This window comes from Hippopotamus amphibius, chromosome 16, assembly GCF_030028045.1.
Source record: "Hippopotamus amphibius kiboko isolate mHipAmp2 chromosome 16, mHipAmp2.hap2, whole genome shotgun sequence".
NCBI lineage: Eukaryota > Metazoa > Chordata > Mammalia > Artiodactyla > Hippopotamidae > Hippopotamus > Hippopotamus amphibius.
Window position 1 is genome coordinate 64382447 of NC_080201.1, and position 7424 is coordinate 64389870.

The window sequence follows — 7424 nt, forward strand, 5'->3', positions numbered from 1 at the left end:
ACAGGGAGACATGGTGTGTCCACTGGTGTGAAGCACTGAGAAGAGCACAGCGCCTTTACTCTACTCTTTTTTAAAAAAAAAAATTTACTGTCTGCGATGGGTCTTCGTTGCTGCACACGGGCTTTCTCTAGCTGCGGCGAGTGGGTGCTGCTCTTCGTAGTGGTGCGTGGGCTTTTCATTGTGGTGGGTTTTCTTGCTGCAGCGCATAGGCTGTAGGTGTGTGGGCTTCAGTAGTTGTGGCTCGTGGGCTCTAGAGCACAGGCTCAGTAACTGTAGTGCGTGGGCTTAGTTGCTCTGAGACATGTGAGATCTTCCCGGACCAGGGATCGAACCCGTGTTCCCTGCATTGGCAGGCAGATTCTTAACCACTGTACAACCAGGAAGCCCTCAGCATCTTTACTCTTTAAAAAAGTTTTATTGAGATATTATTGACATATAACATATGTAGTTTTAACCTGTGCAACTCAATATTTTGATATACATATATACTGTGAAATGATTACCACAACAAGCTTCATACCTCCATCGCCCTGACATAATTTTTTTTTCCAATTGGCGGTGATAACATCAAAGATCTACTTTCTTTTTTTTTAATTAATTAATTGGCTGCATTGGGGCTTTGTTGCTGCATGTGGGCTTTCTCTATTTGTGGTGAGCAGGAGCTTCTCATTGTGGTGGCTTCTCTTGTTGTGGAGCACGGGCTCTAGGTGCACGGGCTCCAGTAGTTGTGGCTCATGGGATCTAGAGCACAGGCTCAGTAGTCGTGGCACATGGGCTTAGTTGCTCCACAGCATGTGGGATCTTCCTGGACCAGGGATCGAACCCCTGTCCCCTGCATTGGCAGTTGGATTCTTAACCACTGTGCCACCAGGGAAGTCCCAAAGATCTACTTTCCTAAGAACTTTCTAGTATATAATACAATACTGTTAATTATACTCACCGTGCTGTATATTAGATCCTTAGTACTTATTCATTTTTTAGTTGAAATTTACTACCCTCAGTCCCCATTTCCCCCATCCCAGTCCCTGGAAACCACTATTCCACTCACTGCTTCATAGTTGGGTTCTATCATGTTCCACATGTCAGAGACAGTGTTTTTCTTTCTTTGTGTGACTTATTTCACTTAGCATAATACTCAAAATCCATCCATGTTGTTGTAAAAGGTAGGATCTTTTTCTTATTTATGGCAGAGTAATATGTGTGTGTGTATATACATACACACACACAACATTTTTTTAATCCATTCATGTTTTTTTTTTTAATTGGCCTTGCCACATGGCATGTGGGATCTTAGTTCCCTGACCAGGCATCAAACCTGTGCCCCTGCAGTGGAAGCATGGAGTCCTAACCACTGGACAGCCAGGAAAGTCCCTCCACTCATCTTTTGATGGATGTTTAGGTTGTTCCATGTCTTGGCTGTGAATGATGTTGCAGAAACAGGGGTGCAGATATTTCTTCATGACAGAGATTTCAACTTTCTCCTGCCAAGGTAGGGTACACTGAGTCTGGTCGTGAGGAAACACCAGGGCCATCAGGGGAGGGTCATTCTATAGAATGAAGTAGTTGGAAGATATGAAAGAAAAGGCATGACAGAAGAACAGTTTGAGATCAGAGAAGGAAAAGTCGTGACAACTAAATGCAGCACACCATCCTGGCTGGAAATCTCAACCAGAAAGCCCTCGGATCAGCTGGAAAGCATTATAAGAGATGCAGAATTACAGTATTGCAGTATTCTTACATATTCTGTGAAACGGCCAACAGTGGTTCTAATTACCATATCATACTATTGGAACCTGTATATGATGCCTCAAACCATCAAAAAATGGTTATACCTTAACTCGATCAATCTCAAAAATGGAATATTATAAACACCAGACTGTCCCAGAAGAAGGCAAAAGAAGAAAGAAAGAGAGAAAGAAGCAGATAGGAAAAATAGAAAAATAAGACCCAAGTCTCTGTTCTTCAGTGAGGAAAACCAAATGTTCAAGTGAGAAATATGAAAAGTGCAGCTTCTCCTCCCTCTGTCATATTATTTCATCCACCTAATCAGTCACATTTACTAGAGTCAAGCATGGAAAGAGAATCCAGGTTTAAAGGTGAATCAGCACACTAAACAACATTGATTTCTGTGTAGCACAACAGCATATGGGGAAATATGAGTGAAAAAAGACACATACAAAAATATAAAAACACCTTCTCCCTTTCCCAGGAGTCTCACCTTCATGTATGAGACAAAATCTCCACCCACTCTTGAGTAACATTTATCTGCAGCAATATTGGAGTATTTGCAAACGTATCTATATGCCAAGTATTAGCCACACCCACATGGAGATAAACTTTGTGAAACCCCCTTCAAGAAAGGGGTCTCTTTCAGACAGCTGCACTGGTCAAGGGGAAAACTGGTTTCCTCAATGGTAGTCTGAATCTCTTTCAAGCTGATAATCTCATGGATTGACTTGCAGACCTCCCAGGGCAGCCCCGGCATTGAATCGACCTTCTAAGTTCATTGGATTTTGTGTAAAAATTTGGTATCGAGTACAAACTTCAATGGTACCAACTTCTGGTTATAAAATAAGTGTCATGGGGATATAATGTACATCATGCTGACAGCAGTTAATAATACTGTTTTGCATAATTAGAAGTAGTAAAAGAGTCAATCTTCAAAGTTCTCATCACAAGAAAAAATTTTTGTAACTACATATGGAAATGAATAGATGTTAACTAGACTTATTGGGGTGAGCATTTCTAATATATACAAATATCCAATCATAATGTTGTAAAACCAGAAGTAATATGTCACATTAATTATACTTCAATAAAAAATGGGTACTGAGTGCATACACGGGTGAGTCAAAAATTATCCACACTCCAGTTATATTAAAATTTCTGTAAATTCTACAGCCAGAGTGCGGATAATTTTTGACTCACCCCCATAGTTACAGAATAGAGGAATTATGGTTATTATTGAAGGTGTTTACTACATATTTAGCACATTAACCACACTTTCTAACAACACAAGAGCAGATCCAAGGAGTTCTAGGATCCCTAAGGAGCAGCAGGAAGGGGGAAAAAGTGGGAAAACATGAAGCCAAGACATTAGAGGTTTGCAGCAACCATAGATGAAAATCTAAAAAGGCAGTGATATAAAAAGTAAAAATAGAATTCAGCACGTAGAAGATGACAAAGGTGACCACGAGCATCAGGATGGTGTGGGTGGCTCTGGTCTCTGGGGGGCATTTGTGGTGCCCAGTGGGGGTGCGAATACACTGCATTCTCTGGTGGTGTCTGTGCAGGAGAAGCACCGTGGAGCCACTGGACCAGATCACGAGGCCAATAAACACGGCATCAGGAAATGACCACAGGATGACAATGCCCTCATCGGTAATGGATGCTGAACAGAACCACTCCCCTTGGGTGTGTGTGCCATTTCCCAGGTTCTGTGGTCCAGTAACTGCCACAGGAACAGAGATATTCAATAAGAAACTGAGCGCCCAGCAGGTGCAGCAGGAAGGACCAATGACCTTGGGGGCTCTTCCTCTGAGCATCATCCCCTCCACTCTCCTGGGGATGAGGGTGAAGGACTGATAGGTGCTGAGGATACAGGTGCAGCACAGGGTGGTGCTGCGAGCCATTCTCTGTGTATAACATACAAGTTTGCACCCAAGACTGGACAGGGGGGTCCTCGAAACAAAAGCTGCCATTGTGTGGGAACTCCCACAGGAGAGAAGAACCAAGAGATTGGCCACGGTCAAATGTGGGAGAATCATGTCTGTGGGTCTCTTCTTGTGTCCAAGCAAGCCTGGAGAGGTGTTATGGAAGAAGAGGATGACATTACCCAGAGCTCCAACCACCATCTGTAAAAGAAAGATGGTTTTCAGAGCCATCTCCCTCTGGTTTCTTAGGGCGTCTTTGTGAAACGACACGGAGAGGGCTCCAGAGTGTTCTGGAGCAGAAAGGAGACTGTGCTGGTGATGACATCAGTGGTCTTCTTACACAACCAACAGAGGAAAAGGATTCTTGCTCTTTTTCTCTTCTGAGAAGGGAGATACTGTCATACTCCAGGGGAGGGGCTCAGCCTGGAGAACACAGTTCTCCAGCTATGCTTTTCACTGTTGTTATTATTAGATATTTGTTTCTATTATTTTGGCATATCCTTATTCTCCACCAGCATGTAAGGTCCATGAAGTTAAGAACCGTGTCTGTCTTGTTCAGCAGTATGGTTGATACATGATAAGTGTTACAAAATCTGTACTGAGTTTATGAATATGTGACAGGAGACAGAGCAGCAGATAAACTAAGAGTCATGACCATCCTGCCTGTTGTAAGAATGTATTAAGAAAAAGAAATGTAACATGCAAAATATTGGTGAGCTTATACGATTGGTGAACTGTCAATGCACTTTCATGTCAGTCAGTTATACACACATTTGAGATCTCATATATCATTGGAATTACCATATACAATATAACTTAAAAAATCCACTTTCTAGTTCCTCATACAAGGAGATTGGAAGTCACCCCTCTGTCCTAACAACAAGTAAAACATTGAATAGACTGAAAATTCTTGGATGAGTAAGAGAGGTGAGAAAGCTAGGGGACATCACTGTGTCTACCACTGAAGAGACAGCAGGTGAGTAGAAGGAATCAGAGTTTCTTGGATCAGAGACTCATGAGCAGAAACACCTTGGAAACAAGCCCTGGGGTAGGCAAACCTTCATTCTAATCGATGGATTGATGGGGGCTTGGTGTGTAGAAGTCTGACAGCTGGAAACTCCAAGCAGAGCAATCATAGCAGGATCCACACAGTTCTGTGAGTTTGATGATATTTCTCTCAGTAAATATCAGAGAAGAATCAAACCCCTTGTGCTTCCATTCGGGGAAGAGGAAAAGAAACTATTTTGAAATACACCAGAGCACTGGGTTCTTCTTAACCAGGTCTGCCTTCATGAGAAGGTAGTTAACTACAACCTAACCAGCTGGGGTTTTCACAGAGCCTGACTGACCTGGGAAAGGAAATACCCGACTCCAGCCCACTCTAGCCATCCTGTCCCACCCAAGGGGCAGAAAAAACAGAGAAACCACTGTGACATTCACAGGCCAGAGGCACAGGCTCACTGAGAGGCTGAGACCAATTCACAGGATATAGAAGCTTCCTCTCTGCCCACACCTCACCACCTCCTCACTAAAGGTTTACTAACAGTAGTTCCTTTCACCTGGTACATCATGTTCAGGTATCAAGAAAAGATTACTAGGCATACTACGAGGCAAAAGAAAAACCTGAAACAGTTTGAAGACACAGAGGAAGCACCAGATCCAAATATGACAGGAATGTTGGAATTAAAGTTGGGGAATGTAAAACAACTGTAATTCATATACTAAGGACTCTAATGGATAAAGTAGACAGCCTGCAGGAACAGATGGGCAATGTCAGCAGGGAGACGGACATTCTAAGAGAGAACCAGAAAGAAATGCTGGAGACCAAAACACTGTCACAGAAAAGAAGAATGTCTTTGATGGGCGTGTTAGTGGACTGGAGGACACTGATGTGGATGGAATCTCTGAGCTTGAGGACCTATCAATAGAAACCCGCAAACGGAAAAGCCAGGCAAACAGAGACTGAAAAAAACAGAAAACAGAATATGCAAGGACTGTGTGAGAACTCCCAAGGGTGTAACATACGCGCCCATGGATCACTAGAAGGGAGGAAGACAGAAAGAAACAGAGGAAACATTTGAAAGAATAGTGATTGAGAATTTGCCTAAATTGATGACATAGATCCAGGAAGCTCAGAGAACCCCAAGGAGGATAAATGCACTTTGCCGCTCCCCCCAATCCCCTTAGACCTAGGCATATCAGATTGAAACTGCTATATTTTCAAACATAAAGAAAAATTCCTGAAGGAAGCCATAGGCAAAAAATCCTTATCTTACCTATAGAGGAACAAAGTTAATAATGACGTCCAACTTCTCAGAAACCAAGCAAGCAAGGACGAGAGTGGAGTGAAATGTTGACACTGTGAAGAGAAAAAAAATCCAGCCTCGAATTCTCTACCATGTAAAAATATCCTTCAAAAATTGAGAAATAAAGACATTTTCAGAGAATGTAAAATTGAGGGACTTTGTTGTCAGCAGACTGCTTTGCAAGAAATGTTTAAAGAAGTTTTTTAGGGACTTCCCTGGTGGTGCAGTGGTTGAGAATCTGCCTGCCAATGCAGGAGACATGGGTTCGATCCCTGGTCTGGAAAGATCCCACATGCCGTGGAGCAAGTAAGCCCATGCACCAAAACTATTACTAAATATATGACTTGAATCTCATGCCCAGTAAATCCTCATAGCACCTGAAACCCTGAAACGCCCCTCATTTCCCCTACATCACCCTTCTAAGTGCCCTTGCACCTCTCCTCCCACAAACATGGCCCACGGCCTCCTTCCTGTGGGGCTGAGAGTTTCCTGGGTGAGTGATGAGGCCAGTCCTCCTGGGTGTACATTTCCTGGGACACAGAGACCAGCCCCACAGGTGAGTACCTCCCTGACACCCACAACCATGACCCAGAACAGCAGAAGGATACACCCGTCCCCACACAATCCAGGACCCCCAGCCACCCCTGCCCCCAGTCACACACGGGCACCAGCACAGCCAGAGTCAGACACCACCCACAGAAGGTGCCCCTGTGTTGTGACAGGGACGCACACCCCTGTGCCTGCCGCCCTGTGGAGCCTCTCTTCACCCACAGGTGTGGGGACCAGTGTGGGCAGGTCAGCTTCCCTGGATCTGGACAAGCTGGTGCAAACCATTCTTGAAAGACAAAGGGAGTGACCCTGAAGCCCTATTTTCCAACAACATTTCTGATGACACAGCTCTGTTTCACTGAAACAAAATTTAAGGAGTTGTTTCTCTCTCTCGTGTCCTGAGCACTTTTGTTCCACTAGCTTCCTCGTAACTTCTGGGTTTTCTAACTCCTGTGACTAAAAATGCACATAATACAGTAGAGGCAGCCCCAGGAATTAATGTGATGCTGGACCAGCAGAGGAGAGTGTAACTCACCTCATCCCAGGTGAGCACAGAAGTCAGGGCTGGTCTGGGGAGACCTCCTAAGAGAATGAGGAAGTCCTGCTAAGAGAGCACATCGTGTGCCCAGGACAGTGGACAAAGGAGTCGGGAACATGGCCCTGGACAGAGGGACACAGGGAGAGCTGGGGAGGGTGGGACTGCATTGCTTCTATTGTAGAATCTCTAAATCTTTTCTCAGAAATTTCCTCTCTGTCTCAGCTGTGATGACCCCTGGAGTCCTTTTCAATATCGGCCTTAGTCTGTCTGAGCTGCTATAACAAAATACCACCCACTGGGTGGATTATAACCACAGAAATTCATTGCTCACAGTTCTGGAGGCTGGAAGTTCAAGATCAAGGCTGCAGCATGGTCCCG